This window comes from Phoca vitulina, unplaced genomic scaffold (assembly GCF_004348235.1).
Source record: "Phoca vitulina isolate PV1807 unplaced genomic scaffold, GSC_HSeal_1.0 scaffold51, whole genome shotgun sequence".
Classification (NCBI taxonomy): Eukaryota; Metazoa; Chordata; class Mammalia; order Carnivora; family Phocidae; genus Phoca; species Phoca vitulina.
The window spans coordinates 5,401,879-5,420,208 of NW_022589754.1; the positions used below are offsets into that span (position 1 = coordinate 5,401,879).

General features: G+C 36.6%; 1 protein-coding gene across 1 annotated transcript in view; it reads right to left on the reverse strand.

Annotated features, from left to right (window-relative positions):
* The window catches only part of SH3BGRL (SH3 domain binding glutamate rich protein like), an 84,571-nt gene that overhangs the window by 24,885 nt on the left and 41,356 nt on the right, over positions 1-18,330 (reverse strand). The window lies entirely within an intron of this gene.

Consider the following 18,330-nt stretch of genomic DNA (forward strand, 5'->3'; position numbering starts at 1 on the left):
TGATTCATTGTTTGCGTATAACACCCAGTGCTCCATTCAGTACGTGAGGGGAGGGGGGTGGGGGGATGGGTTAGCCTGGTGATGGGTGTTCTACTGTTTTTTGTTTGTTTGTTTCTATATTGTTTATTTCTGCTCTAATCTTTATTTCCCTTCTTCTGTTGGCTTTCGGCTTTATTTGCTGTTCCTTTTCTAGATCCTTTAAGTGTAAGTTTAGGTTGTGTATTTGAGACTTGTTTGCTTCTTGAGGTAGGCCTGTAATGTAATATACTTCCCTCTTCATACCACCTTTGCTGTATCCCAAAGGTTTTGGACTGTCATATTTTCATTTTCATTTGCTTTCAAGTTTTTTTTTTTTTTAATTTCTTCTTTAAGCTCCTGGTTAACCTATTCATTCTTTAGTAGGATGTTCTTTAATCCCAATGTATTTGTGGTCTTTCCAATTTTTTTTTTTTTTTTTTTTTTTGTGGTTGACTTCAACTTTCATCGTGTTGTTGTCTGAAAATATGAATGGTATGACCTCACTCTTTTTGTACTGGTTGAGGGCTGATTTCTGACCCAGTATGTGATCTATTCTGGAAAATGTTCCATGTGCATTTGAAAAGAATGTATAACCTCCTGCTTTAGGATGAAATGTTTTGAATATATCTGTTATGTTCATCTGGTCTAAAATCAGAGAGGGAGACAAACCATAAGAGACTCTTAACTAAAGGAAACAAATTGAGGTTTGCTGGAGGGGAGGTGGGTGGGAGGATGTGGTAACTGGGTGATGGGCATTAAGGAGGGCACTTGATATAATGAGCACTGGGTGTTATATGCAACTGATAAATCACTAAACTTTACCTCTGAAAGTAATAATACGCTATATGTTAATTAATTGAATTTAAATTAAAAAATAAAGTAAAATAAAAATAAATAAAAAGGAAAAAAGTTCATCTGGTCTAGTTTGTCATTCAAATCCATTGTTTCCTTTATGATTTTTTGCTTAGATGATCCGTCTATTGATGTAAGTGGATGTTATAGTCCCCCTACTATTACTGCATTATTATCAATGAGTTTTTTTTATGTTTATTATTTATTTATTTATATATTTGTGTGCTCCCGAGTTGGGGGCATAAATATTTACAGTTGTTAGATCATCTAGTTGGATAGTCCCCATTATTATGATAAAGTGCCCTTCTTCATCTCTTGTTACAGGCTTTGCTTTAAAAACTAGTTTGTCTAAGTATGGGTACTCCAGCTTTCTTCTGGCATCCATTAGCATGACTGATCATTCTTCATCCCCTCACTTTCAATTTGCAGGCATCTTTAGGTCTAAAATGAATCTCTTGTAGGCAGCATATAGATGGGTCTTTTTTTAAATCCATTCTTATACCCTATGTCTCTTGATTGGAGCATTTAGTCCACTTATATTCAGAGTGATTATTGATATATATGAATTTAATGCCATTGTGTTACCTGTAAAGTTGGTATTTCTGGTGATGTTCTCTGTTCTTTTCTAGTCTTTGTTGCCTATCGTCTTTTCTCACCTTTCATAGAGTCTCCTTCAATATTTCTTGCAGGATTGGTTTAGTGGTCATGAACTCCTTTAATTTTTGTTTGGGAAAATTTTTCTCTCTCCTATGCTGAAGGACAGCCTTGCTGGATAAAGTATTCTTGGCTGCATGTTTTTCCAGTTCAGCACATTGAATGTATCATGCCATTCTCTTCTGGCCTGCCAAATTTCTGGGGACAGATATGTTTTTAACTTTGTCTTCCCTTGTAGGTTAAGGACTTTCTTTTCCTTGATGTTTCCAGGACTCTTTCTTTGTCTGTGTATTTTGTGATTTTGACTATGATATTTCTTGGTGATGGCCATTTTTTATGGAATTATTGAATTTGATGGGAGTTCTCTGTAGTTCTTGGATTTGAGGTCTGTGTCCTTCTCCAGACTATAACTTTTCAGCTATAATTTGCTCAAATAAACCTTCTGCTCCTTTTTTTTTTTTGCCTTCTGGGACTCCTATAATATGAATGTCTTTATTACACTTTAAGGAATCATTGAATTCCTTTAGTCTACACTCATGATCCAATATCTTTCTTTCCTTCTTGTTTTTAGCTTTATTATTTTCCATAATTTTTTAATTTTCTCTATCACTGATTTGTTCCTCTGCTTCATCCATTCTCATTGCCATTACATCCATTTAGTTTTGCATCTCGGTTATAGCAGTTTTTTTTTTTTTTTTTTTTCAGCCTAACTAGTTCTTAGTTCTTTTATCTCTGTAGAAAGGGATTTTCTAGTGTCTTTTATGCTTTTCTCAAGCCCAGCTAATTTCCTTATGATTATTGTTTTAAAATCTGGTTCAGACTTCTTTTATCTGTATTGATTAAATCCCAGCTATGACTTTTTCCTGTTCTTTCTTTGGGGCGAACTTTTCATCTTGTCATTTTGTCTGGATCACTGTATTTTTGTATGTGATTGTTGGAAACCTTGAGATATTCCTGCTATTGAGAGTAATGGTTATATTAAGAAGAGATTTAAAAAAAAAAAAAAAAAAGGAAGCTAGATCCTATTTCCCCTAGAGCTGAAACTTTGCAGCCCTCTATGATCAGTAGACTTGTGTGTGAGGGGTTTGTGAAGGTCTTCTGGGGGAGGGGCCTGCTGTGCTGATTCTCAGGTGGACTTGCCTTAGTGGAGAGGCACCTGCGGGACACTTGGGGGCGGGGCTTAGTGTAAGCAACTGCAGCCTCCACTGGGTGACGCTGTTTTGCTCACTGAGGTGGGTCAGGGATGATGGCAGGTGTGGGAACATGGTGTTGCCCCACTCTCTCTCCCTGGAGTGGGAAAGTAGTGCTCATCACTCTTCAGGAAGCCCTCACAGAAGAACAAAGAATCACCCCATCTGTGTCCCTGCTTCCATCAGATTCCTGCCTTCACCCTGCCTACCTCCAATCTATCTGCTTGCCAGGCCACGTGGTACTCCTTTGTTTCATTTCAGGCACACAGCTGGGCTTCAAAACTCCAAATTTTAGAGAACTCCCGGGTGCCGACTGGCACTGATCCTCTGGGGGAGGGCATTGAAGCACTGTGTCTGGTGTCGGTTTGTCCTGGAAATTGGTCACACAATCATGCAGTGGTTTGGAGTTTATGGTAAAGCACAGCCAGAACCTAGCACCAAGATTTGCTGCCCTCAGCTGGTGTCTCTGTTCCTTTGTCAGTGAATAGGGTAGCATGTTGGTGTCTGCTGGGTTTTTTGCCCCTGGAGAGGCTGTGCTACTTCTCCCAAATGCACTCCAAACAGGGGAACTGTTTCTCCCAGTGCAGCCCAGCAGATCATCAGACCACGTTGCCCACTCCTAGGTCTCTGCCCTCCTTCCCCACCGGAGCACTGCCAAGCCTGCCAGGCACCACCCTGGCAATGGCACCGACCTCTAAAATTTCAGACTTTGGACTCTGCTGCTTATAAAAACTTGCAATGGTCAGCCCCTCTTATTTCCCAGTCAGTGGTTTTGGGGAAGAGTTCTTCCTGTGTAATCCCCTGCACATGCTTTCAAACTCTCTCTCTCTCTCTTTTTCCTCTCTCTTCTCTCTGTGATCAGGGATCCCTCCCCTTTGCAGCACCTGCAGTTCTTTTCTGTCCCAAATCAACACCCCACAGCTCCTAGCTTCCATGATGTGGCTGCTTTTCTACCTCCAGCTTTGCAGTTTTGCTCTCTCAGTCCCCAGATTGCTTATTGTGTGCTCAAAAATAATTTGATATTCATTTAGCTGTGTTCAAGGGACAATGCAAGCTCAGGGTCCCCCTACTCCTCCACCATCCTCCATCTATATGTCTTCTTCGGAGAAATGTCTGTTCATGTCTTCTGCCCATATTTTAGTTGGATTATTTGTTTTTGGGGGGTATTGAGTTGCATTAGTCTTTTATATATCTTAGATACTAACCCTTTATCAGATATGTCATTTGTAAATATCTGCTCCCATTCAGTAGGATGTCTTTTGGTTTTCTTGATTGTTCCCTTCACTGTGTGGAAGCTTTTATTTTGATGTAGTCCCAATAGTCCATTTTTTGCCTTTGTTTCCCTTGCCTCAGAACATATATCCAGAAAAATGTTGTTATGTCTGAGGTCGAAGACAGTAGTCTGTGCTCTCTTTTAGGATTTTTATGGTTTCAGGTCTCACATTTAAGTCTTTAATCCATTTTGAATTTATTATTGTGTATGGTGTAAGAAAGTGGTCCAGTTTCACTATTTTGCATGTAGCTGACCAGTTTTCACAATACCATTTATTGAGGAGACTCTCTTTATCCATGGGATACTCTTTCCTACTTTGTCAAAGATTAATTGCCCATATAATTGTGGGTTCATTTTTAGGTTTTTTATTCTGTTCTATGGATCTACATGTCTATTTTTGTGGCAGTACCATACTGTTATGGTCACTACATTTTTGTTAACATAACTTGAAACCCAGAATTGTGATGCCTCCAGCTTTGCATTTCTTTTTCAAGATTGCATTGGCTACTCAGGATCTTTTGGGTTCCATACAAGTTTTGGATTGTTTCTTTCTAGTTCTGTGAAACATGTTGTTGGCATTTTGATAGGGATTGCATTAAATGTGTAGGTTGCTTTGGGTAGTATAGACATTTTCACAATATTTGCTCTTCTAATCCATGAGCATGGAATGTCTTTCCATTTCCTTGTGTCTTCTTTAATTTTTCACTAATGTTTTATAGTTTTCAGAACACAGATTTTTTCACCTCTTTGGTTAAGTTTATTCCTGCGTATTTTATTGTTTTTCGTGCAATTGTAATTGGGATTGATTTCTTAATTTCACTTTCTGCTTCTTCATTATTAGTGTATAGAAATGCAACAGATTTCTGTATGTTGATTTTGTATCCTGTGACTACTGAATTGATTTAGGAGTTCTAATAATCATTTTGGTGGAGTCTTTAGGGTTTTCTATATATAGTATGTCACCTGAAAATAGTGAAAGTTTTATATCTTCCTTGCCGATTTGGATTCCTTTATTTCTCTTTGTTATGTGATTGTTGTGGCTTGGACTTCCAGTACTATGTTGAATAAAAGTGGTGAGAGTGGACATCCTTGTTCTGTTCCTGACCTTAGAGGAAAAGCTTTCAGTTTTTCACCATTGAGTATGATGTTCACCATGGGTTTTTCATTTATGGACTTTAGTATGTTGAGGTATGTTCCCTCTCAACCTAGTGTGTTGAGGGCTTTTATCATGAATGCATGTTGTTCTTTGACAAATGCTTTTTCTGTATCTATTGAAATGGTCATATGGTTTTCATATTTTCTCTTATTGATGTGATGTATCACATTGATTGATTTATGAATATTGAACCACCATTGCATCCTCAGAAAAAGTACCCAATTGATTGTGGTGAGCAGATGCTTAACTGACCAAGCCACTCAGGAGCCCTGGTTTTAGGTTTTGTTTTTTTCTTCTTTTTCTAGCTCCTTTAGGTGTAAGGTTAGGTTGTTTGAGATTTTTCTTGCTTCTTGAGGTAAGCTTATATTGGTATAAACCTTTGCTGCATACCAATGGTTTGGATTATTGTGTTTATTTTCATTTTCATTTTTTCCACATAATTTTTTGTTTCTTCTTTGATTTCTGGGTTGACCCATTTATTATTTAATAGCATTTTGTTTAACCTCCATGTATTTGTGGTCTTTTCAGACTTTTCCTTGTGATCAATTTCTAGTTTCATAGTTTTGTGGTCAGAAAGGGTGCATGGTATGACTTCAATCTTTTTTTAATTTTTTGAGACCTGACCTACGGCTAATATGTAGTCTATTATTATCTATATTCTAGAGAATGTTCCATATGCACTTGAATAGAATGTGTATTTTGCTGTTTTAGAATGCAATGTTCTTTTTTTTAAGATTTTATTTTATTTATTTGACAGAAAGAGAGAATGCGAGAGAGGGAACACAAGCAGAGGGAGTGGGAGAGGGGGAAACAGGCTTCCCGCTGAGCAGGCAGTGCGATGTGGGGCTTGATCCCAGGACCCTGGGATCATGACCTGAGTCGAAGGCAGAGGCTTAATGACTGAGCCACCCAGGCGCCCCAGAATGCAATGTTCTGAATATATCTGTTAAATCCATCTGGTCCAGTGTGTCATACAAAGCCACTGTTTCCTTGTTGATTTTCTGTTTGGTTGATTTACCCATTTATGTAAATGGGGCGTTAAAGTCCCCTACTAATTTGTATTACTTCAATTATCTCCTTTCTGTTTGTTATTCACTGTTTTATGTATTTGGGTGCTCCCATGTTGGGTGCATACATATTTACAATCATTATATCTTCTTGTTGGATTGTCCCCTTTATAGTGACTTTCTTTCTCTCTCGTTACAGTCTTTGTTTTAAAGTCTATTTTTTCCAATATAAGTATTGTTGTCCTGGCTCTCTTTTGACATCCATTTGCATAATAGATGTTTCTCCATCCTCTTACTTTCTTTTTTTTTTTTAAGATTTTATTTATTTATTTGAGAGAGAGAGAGAGAGAGACAGAGATAGAGAGAACACAAACATGGAGGAGAGGGAGAAGCAAGCTTCCTGCTGAGCAGGGAGCCTGATGTGGGGCTCGATCCCAGGACTCTGGGATCATGACCTGAGCTGAAGGCAGATGCTTAACCAACTGAGTCACCCAGGCATCCCTTCATCCCCTCACTTTCAATCTGCAAGTGTCTTTAGGTCTGAAACAAGTCTCTTATAGACAGCATATAGATGGATCTTGTTTTTTTTATTTTGTTTTGTTTTTGATGAGTTTTTTTGTTGTTGTTGTTCATTCTGTCACCCTACATCTTTTGATTGGAGTGTTTAGCCCACTTACATTTAAAGTAATCACTGGTAGATATGTATTTATTACCATTTTGTTATTGTTTTGTGATTGTTTCTATTGTTTTCTCTGATCCTTTCTTCTCTTGGTCTCTTTCATTGTTTGATGGTTTTCTTTGATTCCTTTCTCTTTATACTTCCTGTCCTAATAAGCATCCTAAAACAAACAGAAATGAATCTTTCCTTGACCATGTTACAAGTCAGAGTTACTCTGCATTCAATTTTCATTGTTTAGAACAGAAATTGGATAAGAATATATGAACTAAGCCTGCCTGTATATGAGGTTTGTAATATACCTGTACAACTCATGAGCCATTAACATGTGCTGCTAAGGTTATGTTTCATTTGTTTGTGCTACTTCTTTGATAAAAGATTTGAAATCCCTACCTTCTCACCCTGTGACACTGGAAAGTTTGGTCATGTTTCAATCACATTTTCTTTCCTCAAACTATTTCTTATTATTAAAGATTTTATTTATTTGTCAGAGAACGAGAGCGAGCACAAGTAGGGCGAGTAGCAGACAGAGGGAGAAGCAGGCTCCCCACTGAGCAGAGAGCCCCATGTGGGGCTCGATCCCAGGATCCTGGGGTCATGACCTGAGCCGAAGGCAGCTGCCCAACTGACTGAGCCATCCAGGCATCCCTGTCCTCAAACTATTTCTTATTCTTTCTTTTCCAACACTGGTCAAACATAATACTGATGAAACTAATAAGAAAATGCCAGCATTTCTACCTGATGTTTTAACAATATTTGGGGGGTTGTAGATTAACCCATTAAAATACAAAGTTTACATTTGATTTCTATGTTACTTCTTTAGATTACCAAGTAAAGATAATACACTTATTTTGTCTCCTAATCATACCTAGGAGAGAGCTTTAAAATAGTAAAATTAAGATTTTTTAGTTAAGCTTTTTCTCCACTGATTTTTTTTTTAGAACTTTAATTCACACATCTATGGTAATTTGCCTAAATTTAAAAGTATTACTTAACATTTTTGAGCTGCAGAGCCCAATCAATAAAAGTTTCTTAGTGGAATCCCACTGAAAATTTACATGGAGCAGAAGCATCAGAAATATAAAATCAACAGAAGCACTTATTCCAAAGGATATAATAATGCAAAACAAAAACAAAAACACAACAAACTTCTCTACAGTCAAGGCCTCTCTGGATTTGTACCCCACATACACATACATGCATACATACTCATACATGCATACATAGACAGAGGTTGTATTTTTGTCCTTCTAACATGCTTGTGACTGTGAGTAAACAACTTTCTCTTTCATCACATAACCTCAGGAAAAATAATTCTCTTCTTTAAAGATGCATTACAATCCAACAAAATTTGCAACAAGATACTTTTTATCAGGAATTCTATTTGCTTATTAGCTTATAATGTCAAACTTTTACTCCTAAATGTAACATATAGGCTTTTATGAATTTTGAGGAAAATCAATGTAAAAATCAGTAAATAATCAGGAATGAGTATCTAGTGGACTAATGCATTTAATGGAAGATTCAATTAAATCAGTGGTTTTCAATCTTCATGATATAATAGGTGTTCAGTTAGTGTGAAGTGTGTAATTTGTCAATCATGTGCGTAAGTTTTATATAAAGATGATACATAAATATGGTACTTTCAGGAACTTATGTTAATAGATATCTTTTTTTAAAGATTTATTTATTTTATTTTAGAGAGAGAGAGAGAGCGTATGTGCATGAGCACATGAGTGTTGGAGGGGTATAAGAAGAGGGAGAGAGAGAATCTTAAGCAGACTCCCCACTGAGCACAGAGCTGAACATGGGACTCAATCCCAGGACTCTGAGACCATGACCTGAGCTGAAATCAAGAGTCAGACACTTAAACAACTGAGCCAACCAGGCACCCCTAAGATATTTTTGAATAAATGAAGAGTTAATGTTATAGCTCACATGCTAAGTATTACACATGGCCCTGGGTAAATGTCATTTGTTATGTCTGTGTGAGAGACAAAAGGCACAGAATCTGTAAGATTAATCTTTGAGGCCTTTCCCTCTTTACTGAATGTTATGCTGAGAACACTGTACACTGTGCTAAGATGGTGGTTAAGCCTAGTATCACTGGGCATTATAGCATATGTTCACTGATATCTTTATCCTTCAACCATTACCTGCAGACTGAAAATATTTCTCCCATGCTCTGGAACTACCTGACAATGAGTATACAAGCTTCCCAGAGTGTTTACATCACTGTAAGTCTGAACAGAATGGGCCATAATAACACTTTAAGTAGGTTTTGCCCTGTCAAATGCTAAGCTTTGAATCTTTAGGGTATGTGAAAATTTCCCCTAATTTAATCATATATGTGAGTCTAAATTTTCACATACCAAGTTTATTTCCAACTTCATTAGGTTCTCTAAAACATCTAAAGAAAGATAGCAGATTCCCTTCCAAGATTACAATCTAATGGAAAGGATTAAATATACTAAAAAGTATACAACATGGTACTTAAATATGAAGTTAAGACAACCAAACATGCAACGTGGTGAGAGGGGCCAAGTGAATGGCAAAGCCAATGAGTGCAAGGAACTCAGAAGAGAGAGCAAGTGCTTATGGCTATTACTGATGTCACTTAGACTAAACTTAATAATAGCACAAATGCTATATACTACATCTATCTATATTGCATGCAATCTATAATTTCAGTGAAAAGATGCTGTACTTAGTAAAGTTTAATATAACTAGCCTGCTGTGAAAACTAAGCTTACAAATGTTATAGCATATTGCACTAGAACAAAAAAGGTATAATATTGCAAAATAAACTTAGAAACTTTCTAAAAGGATGTTTCACAATTTCTATGACTAAATGTTTATGCATAATTAAACTCTATAAATGAAAAAAAATTGTGTGGGTGTGTATTTTGTCTTTTTTAAACAGGTTAAAATTTGTGACCCAATCAACTTCTGCAAAGAGGAATACACAGATTCCCTCCAATTGTTTCTGTTGATTTTAAATGCTGCCCTAAGAAGGGCCATTCTACTTTGTAGAAAAATAGTAAGACTGTATTTGCCTAGCCTGTGCCTAAAGATTTAACAGTGGAGTGAAGAAGGAGTGAACAAATAACATTTAAATCTGCCAATCTACTTACAAAATACATCCAAAAAGAAAATCAAATCTGAATTACCAATTAGTTTGTTTGACGCTGGACCACTGCCATGTTACCACTGTGTAGTTGTTCAGTAACCAGAGATCTGTGTGCATTTTAAATGAATACTGTCATAAGTCCTTAAGCCACTCTTTCTATCCCTTAATATAATGATACAACCACAGCAAGACACTTATTTACATGTTGTCTGTTTTGCGATAATTTCAAAAATGCTTTGGTCACAATCAGCCGTGTAAAATTTGTAATCCATGTCTCTTTGCCAACAAGTCCACAACAAGTCTGGATTAATATGACTGTTAAGAGTTTTCTTGCTGATCTCCCCCCTCCACCCCTAACTCCCTGGAATTCTGAAAGATGTCCTAAGATGTGGCAACATAAAAGCACAATCTAAGGTTTGTTATTTTACTGCTACCAAAAGAAAAAAAAAATTACTGTTATTATTTTCCTTTTTAGTTGTACTTCTACCACATCATGTCTACACAGATATTAAGGCCCAAGTAGTATTAAAAACAGGACCTAGTGTAGGGGCGCCTGGGTGGCTCAGTCGTTAAGCGTCTGCCTTCGGCTCAGGTCACGATCCCAGGGTCCTGGGATCGAGTCCCACATCGGGCTCCCTGCTCCGCGGGAAGCCTGCTTCTCCCTCTGCCGCTCCCTGCCACTCTGCCTGCTTGTGATTCCTCTCTCTCTCTCTCTGTGTCAAATAAATAAATAAAATCTTTAAAAAAAAAAAAAATAGGACCTAGTGTGAAAAGAAGAAAGTAGATATTTAAGGTAGTTTCTCAGAAACAGCTATTTCTCAAGGTGGTCACAGTAAGGAAAGTAGAGTCACTGGCACTTTTTTCTGTCTTTTTTTCCCCAGAATCAGAAGGATTAAGCTTATAAGCTTCACAATATTTAGAGTATGTGGGCTCACAGAAGCTATGGGTTCAGCTAGCATAGAGGGACATTTTGAGGTATTAGAAGGTGTTTAGTAATTATTCTCAAATTCACAGGAATTTCAAGTTGTGGTTGTGTTCAGACAAGACTGGGAGACAGATATTGTCTTCTTATTATTTATACCAATCAATCACAACTACCATTCATAGAAGGCCAATTAAGTGACAGCAGCCAAGATAAGTGTTTTTTATATGCTATTTCATTTAATATTTATAATAGCCCTATAAGGTAGATATTATTACCTCCATTTTACAAATCAGAATACTGAAGCTAAAAGAGGTTAAGTAAATTCACCCAAAGTCACAAAGCTTGTAGGTGGCAGGGCTGGCATTCAAACCTAGGTATCTCTAACTCCAAAGCTTAAATTTGTTCCACTACATTTCCCTGTCCAGCTTCCTGATTATCTTATATAGATTTTTTAATTATATAAGATTGACAATCTCTTACAAAGAGCAGTAATACTTTTTGATGTGTTCTTACTATATAATTCAATGTTAAATTCTACTTACCAGACTATAATTTTGCTTCCATTATCATCCAAATGAGTGTGTACACAATTTAATCAGTCTCACATCATTATGAACAAAAAGCAACTAGAATACACAATTCCAACTCTGGGATCCTTTACTGCTAGAAAAAGATTAGTGCTGGACCCCTGCCTAGGTAATATTAGGGGCTACCATTCAATCAAGAATGATAGCTACACTTGTGGTGAGCATAGCATAATGTATAGAGAAGTTGAACCACTATGTTGTACACCTGAAAATAATGTAATATTGTGTGTCAACTATAATCAAATAAAAATATTATAAAAATAATATAGTTTCTAAGTACACACTGGGCCTCCAGGCCATTATTCTTGCCCTGATACAAGTAAAAATAAAATAAAATAGATATTATTTATGGTCTCAAGGAATTTATAAATTATAATTATAGGATTATAAATTCCATACTAGCAGATAATTTAAGCAATGGAATCTAGGCAGCCCTTAATCAAAGTCTGGCCTCTTTCTGCTGCATGGAAGTGGGTGGATTAGGACTGAGGTAATAAGGAGAAACAAAAGAACACAGAATCCACATTGGGGTATGCTAACAATGTGCTGCAGAATTTTATATGTACCAGGTCCCTGTCTGCATTGCACCAAATGTAATCTAACTCTAAAGTTTAATATAGTAATTATTATTTATTAAGGTTTTTTTTTAATGGGCCAGGCATTATACTAAGCCCTTTACATGCTTATCTTTTCCCCCCCACATACTTATCTTATTTGGTTTCCACAACAGTGTTATGAGGCAGCTGCTATTATTTTCATTCCAGATTCATAGATGAAGAAACTAATGCTCAAATGAATTAGAAACTTCCTTCAAAGCACACACTTGCTCAAGATCTGTCAGAGTGAAAAGCACCACTTAAACACTAAGCATAATGAATAACGGAATAATGCACTACTATGCTTGTTATCTCATGGTAAATTGCACTGTCAACTTAATGATGGCTCTTTGAGTGCAGATATGGTTCATAATTCTTTTGTATCATTCTTAATTCCAAACCTTGGCTTAAAGTAAGAGCAAGAAAACCCATTAATTGTTTTAAAGGTTTTATACACAGGGTAGATTTTTCTGGATAACTCCTTTAGTCCTTTCCCACTCTGAAGTTCTATGATAATGAAACAGACATACCACAAGTAATAAAGGCCTTCTGGCACTTTAAGACTTGGTAAGAAAAAAGTTACAGTGAAGAAGCAGTCGTTCATATGAATCTCACTGCCTTTATATATTTTTAAAAGTCTCCATTTAAAACTGTCATATATTTGAACAAATAAAGTGTGAAGTTAAGAACATTTCTAAGTGCTTCCACAAAAGTGTTAGTCACTTGTGGCCATAGGTGGCTACAGGAAATTAGTGCTAACAGAGAAATAGGGCAACAAGTATTTTTGGCTGTTCTGGCTGCTTTGGGAATGCCCTTAAAACAAAAACTTTCCTTGAAACAAATCATGCTGTTACAAATATCAAAGCTAAATATTTGTGACAAGTGCTAGTTTAACATATATGTGGATCTTATGTTCCAGAAAAATTCAGGCTAAGTTTGCACTAAGAATTTAAAAATAAACAAACCAATTTATTCCAGGCTTCACTTCCCTGCTCTAACCACTTAAATCATTATCAACTCAGTACAATGAGTTTCTATACAGATTTCAATCTTTAGGAGAACTTTCTTGTAATAGAATAAAGGAAATTTTGTATATGAAGAGGTATAAAAGGCTGGTGATTTTATAGTTAGCAAAGATGTTCTCCAATTCAGTATCTCTTTATGAAACAAATTCTGGCAGTATAGAAACTTAATTACACAAACTGAGGCTTCTTCCTAAAACCACACTTCCTGCAAATGCTGTGGGTTTCTAATTCTGGTCAGACAGATTCTCCAGGCAGCCTTCCCATATAAGGATAAGCAAAAACACAGGAATCCTCCAACAGGCTAATGTAAGGTCACAGGGCAGGCATATGAAAACCAAATATGGTAGCTAAATTCTCCAGCTCACAACAGATACCAAAAAAAAGGGGGGGGGGACTGTAACCATGGACTCCAAACTATCAGTTCTTGAATCATAAGAAAAGTAAGCAACAATCTGTTCTTATTAGTGTTAACCAGATGACAAATACGAGCCAATCTACCATGTATTAAATTAGCTCTGCCTTTTTCTTCTTTTCCTTTTCAACTCTGATAAACGCTACCATGAAATGTGCTGCTAACATAGACACTTTCAACAACAGGGTACTGCATTTGAAGAAATAAATTAGTCAAATCTGCCCCTGTACAGAAGAAAATATAGATTTCTCAAGTATCTCATGTGGATAGTTTCTGCTCCATTGTAGGGAAGGCACTGTCTTACACTAATGACCAAGAAAAATATGAGTTTAAGTAACATCCTTTGGTATTAAGAATAAGATCTGAGGGAATCCTTTTCCTCACCTGAACTCCAGGATAGAACAACATCCCGAGATCTGGTCCATGCCCATAAAGAGAAGATAATTTCCCCTATTTCTCACTATCCAAACCCCATAATTAAGAACAGTTAAGTTACTGTCTTTCTTTCCTGGGATCATAGAGTTTCAATTAGCATTATAATATGCCTTTGCAATTTTGAAGCCTGGTTAATTCAGTCAAAGTCCAATAAAATTAGAAGCATTTTGAGAGTGTGCATGAAGAACCATGGAAACATTCAAGTTCCTTGATCCAGTAATTTCACTTCTAGATTCCTAGTTTAAGTAAATAATCCAAAAGAGGCCTAAAGACATTATGCAATATATTGGTGTGTTTTTATTGTTGTTGTCATTTATTTGTTTGGTCTTTTAGCAGTGGAGGACTGAAAGTTGTCTGTATCCAACCATTTGGACTTGGTCAAGTAAACAGTGGTGTGGTCATTCAAAAGATTGCTGAGTACAATTGAAACTGACAACTGTATGATTATGTGGCAACAAGGAAAACTTTTATGGTAAAAAGAGTGAAAAAGAAAGTCTAGAGAATCATGTATTTGCTATGAATCCAACTTATGAAAAGGAAAAAATTTTTAAAAATCAGACAGAAATTCAAACACAATTATTATGAGTGCTTATATAGATAGCAGGAGTGTTATCTCTTAGCACCTCGCTCAGGAGACTGAGCAGTGTTGGGATCATGAGACTATGGGGATTCCCCCCCAACCTTTTTTTTTTTTTTTTTTTTTTAAGAGAGAGAAAGCTTGCACATGTAATGGGGGGCGGGGCAGAGGGAGACGGAGAGAGAGAATCTTAAGCAGGCTTCACTCCCAGCATGGAGCCCAAGACAGAACTTGATCTCACAACCCTGAGATCATGACCTAAAGTGGAAATCAAAAGTCGATGTTTAACCGAAGAGCCACCCAGGTGCCCCCTCACCAAACTTCTTTAGTAGTGTTATATTGCTTTACACAATTTTTAAGAATATTTCAAAAATCAATTTATGTATATTGAGCTCTTAATAGAATCAGCTTAGTATAGTGCAAAGACCATAGATTACGGAACCTGTGGCAAACATATTGTCATGGAGCGCCCCCATGATCCTCACCTCCTGGTATTCATGCCCTTCTATAATACCTTCCCCTGGAGTGTGGAAATAACCTGTTATTTGTTTCCAAGTAATAGAATATGGCAAAGGTGATGGGATACATCTATAGTGATAATGTTGTAAGGCTTTATCTTTCTAGCTGATCCACACTAGAGTTTCTCTCTCCTTTGTTGGAAATGATAAAGCAAACTGCCATGAGTACTACAGCCTCAAGGAAATGAATTCTGCCAACAACCACATGAGCTTGAAAATAGATTCTTCCATTTGGATCCTCTAAATGACAAGCTAGTCTTGGTTGACACTATGATTACAGCCTTGTAGAGAATCCAGCTAATCTATGCCAGATTTCTTGACCCACCGACACTGTGATATAATAAATGTATATTGTTTTAAGCCACAAAATTTATAGTATTTTGTTACACAACATAGAAAATTAATACAGAACACAACTGACTTGGGTTTGAATTTATATCCTCCACTTATTATCTGTGTGACTGAGCAAATTAATTAACTATGCTGAGTCTCAAATTCCTCATTTATTAGTTGGAGTAATAGCACTCACCTCCCAGAATGATTACAGAGAAAATTATAGATAAGAGAAGCAATGTACCTCTCACATTGTCTGCCACAAAGCAGGTTAGATTGTAAATTATAAGCTCTTTCATGGCTGGAACCTTGTTTATCTTGCTCATGATTTTATCCAGTGCCCATTATCATATCTTAGCCATAGCAGGTGTTCTTTTTTTTTTTTAAAACATTGTATTTATTTATTTGGGGGCGGGGAAGGAGAGAGAGAGAGAGAGTGCACACAAGTGGGGGGAGGGGCAGAAAGAGGGAGAAGCTGACTCCCCACTGAGCAGGGAGCCCAATGCAGGGCTCGATCCCAGGACCTCAGGATCATGACCTGAGGCAAAAGCAAATGTTTAATGGACTGAGACACCCATGCGTCCCTGTTGAATACTTTTTGCAATTTAAAAAGTGATCTGTTTTGAAGGTGAAAGTCACAAGTCTTGAAATTAAAAAGGCAAAATGCATATAGGAGGTCTAACCGACTGAGCCACCTAGGTGCCCCATATAGCAGGTGTTCTATAAATAAATGAAAATAAGCTCTCAAGGAATAGTAGCTACTATTTTAAATATGCATAAAGAACCCCTATTCTCAAGTTATTAAAAACAATGAATTACACCATAGAGCATCAATCGTAATACAGGACAGTCTTTCCAGAGCAGTATGATAGTGAGGGTAGGCAGATGAAGGACCAGACTCTGGAATCAAACTTAAAAATATTGTATCTGCACAATTCAATGTAAGTTTTTGATAAGCAGCCATCAATATCAATAGAAATTGCACATGAGGATGCTAAAGAGGCATTTAAAGCAAGCAGTGTAGTCCCTAGGTAGTCACGATAGGGCAAGTCATTTGTAAAGTATTGGGCTGATGCCTAAACATTCAAAAAGTCTGTGACTTTCCTCACTCACTTCCTGGGGCTCTGAGAAACAAGATGGGCTGTCAAGCACACCAAGCAAATGTTTGAAGGACCACTCAGAGACTGTAAAATTCTTCCTAAGAAACCTTAAAAAGATGAAACCGTTTACTGCATTACAGTAAGATTCCAAAAGTGTTGTGCTTAGAAAAAGTGTCGATCAAAGTAAGAAATTTTATCCTGATACTAGTCTATAAAAAGGTGCTTCTAATGTAAGAGAATCTAATAGAAAGTTGGCTGGCAGTTAGGTATTGTCAAATAATACATTTCTTGAGCCCTAGAGTCAATTTCCATTAAAAACATACTGCCAAGGGGGCACCTGGGTGACTCAGTCAGTTAAACCTCCAACTCTTGGTCATGATCTCAGGGTCATGGGATTAAGCCCCACTTTGGGCTCTGTACTCAACGCAGAGTCTGCTTGTCCCTCTCTTCCCCCCCACCCCTCTCTCGCTCTCAAATGAATGAATGAATGAATAAATGAATAAATAAATAAAATCTTTTAAAAATATATTTTTAAAAAAACATACTGCCAAGAGTATGTTGGCTGGCTCAGTTGGTAGAGCATGCAACTCCTGATCTTGGGGTCATGAGTTCAAGCCCCACACTGGGCATAGAGCTTACTTAAAAAAAGTACTGTCAAATCATAAAATTGCTCTTTTTCGTAGATTGGTTACTTTATCTGGCATCTATTAAACTGCTCCAAATGCAAAATAATTACCACTCTCAACTGAGATAAATCTGAAGCAGTAGAAAAAAATTCCAAAGTTAACAAACTCTATACTCACAACACTTAGCTAGTGTTCACCGTAAAAATCCACTAACATTTGTCACTGTTAAAAGGGGAAGACCAAAAACATTGTGAAACAATGAGTAGGGAAGTCATTGACCTAATCTCTGAAAGTCCCCCAAATCATTCTATGAAGAAGACCAATAATACTCTCAAAAAGACACATACACATTCTCAGAAATGCAATTCCTAATAACTGTAGGTTGAAAGAAAATGACTTCTCCATTTCCTTTTACTTTTTCAAAGGGAAAGGAAAATGTTTTTGCTTATGTCCTACTACCTTTTTAACCCAGTAAAACATCTTTTTGCTATAACCAAATTCTGTCTCAGTACAATAAAAACATTTTAAGGCAATGGCTTTTTCAATTAAGAGTGGTATTGTGGTAGCAACAGAAAGAAGGAGAATGAAACAGAATTATTCAGGAAGGTTTGACCTATTGCTAATGACATTAGTCAAATAGCGAGAGAATCTCCATTGCCCACAATGAAGCAAAACATCAAATGCAAGAAAAGACCATAATCCTTTCGCATGTTGATCAAATCCATGGAAATGGCACAAAATACCCCAATTCAACTTACTCAAATTCAATTTAAAAATTACCATTCTATCAAATACTTAACAAGAGGTATCAAATTTTTGTACACATTATCTAACTGGATAACTTTCACAAATAATTCTGCCAGATTTTTAGATCACAGGGTCAGCTTTCCAAACAATAAAAACCTTGTCTAACTAAATAGCATGGTTTATTAATGTAATGTAAATATAATGAGAGAATTAGGCATGAATTTTTTACACACTGAAAACGAACAGCCACCCAATTTAAAGAAAACCCTCAGTCTATTCAAGGTAAAGGATTTCAAGTGGTCTTACACAAACATATAATGATTTCAACTTTTTTTTTTCTTTTTAAAGGAACTTTTAAGAATCTTTACAAAGAAATGCAAATTACTAAATGCTGTTTAACAATCTATAAGTTGTTTGTATGAATATTTATTTAAGGTGTACAGGCTCAGGTGTAGACAATTCTTTGTCCGATTACCTTCAAACACACATAAAA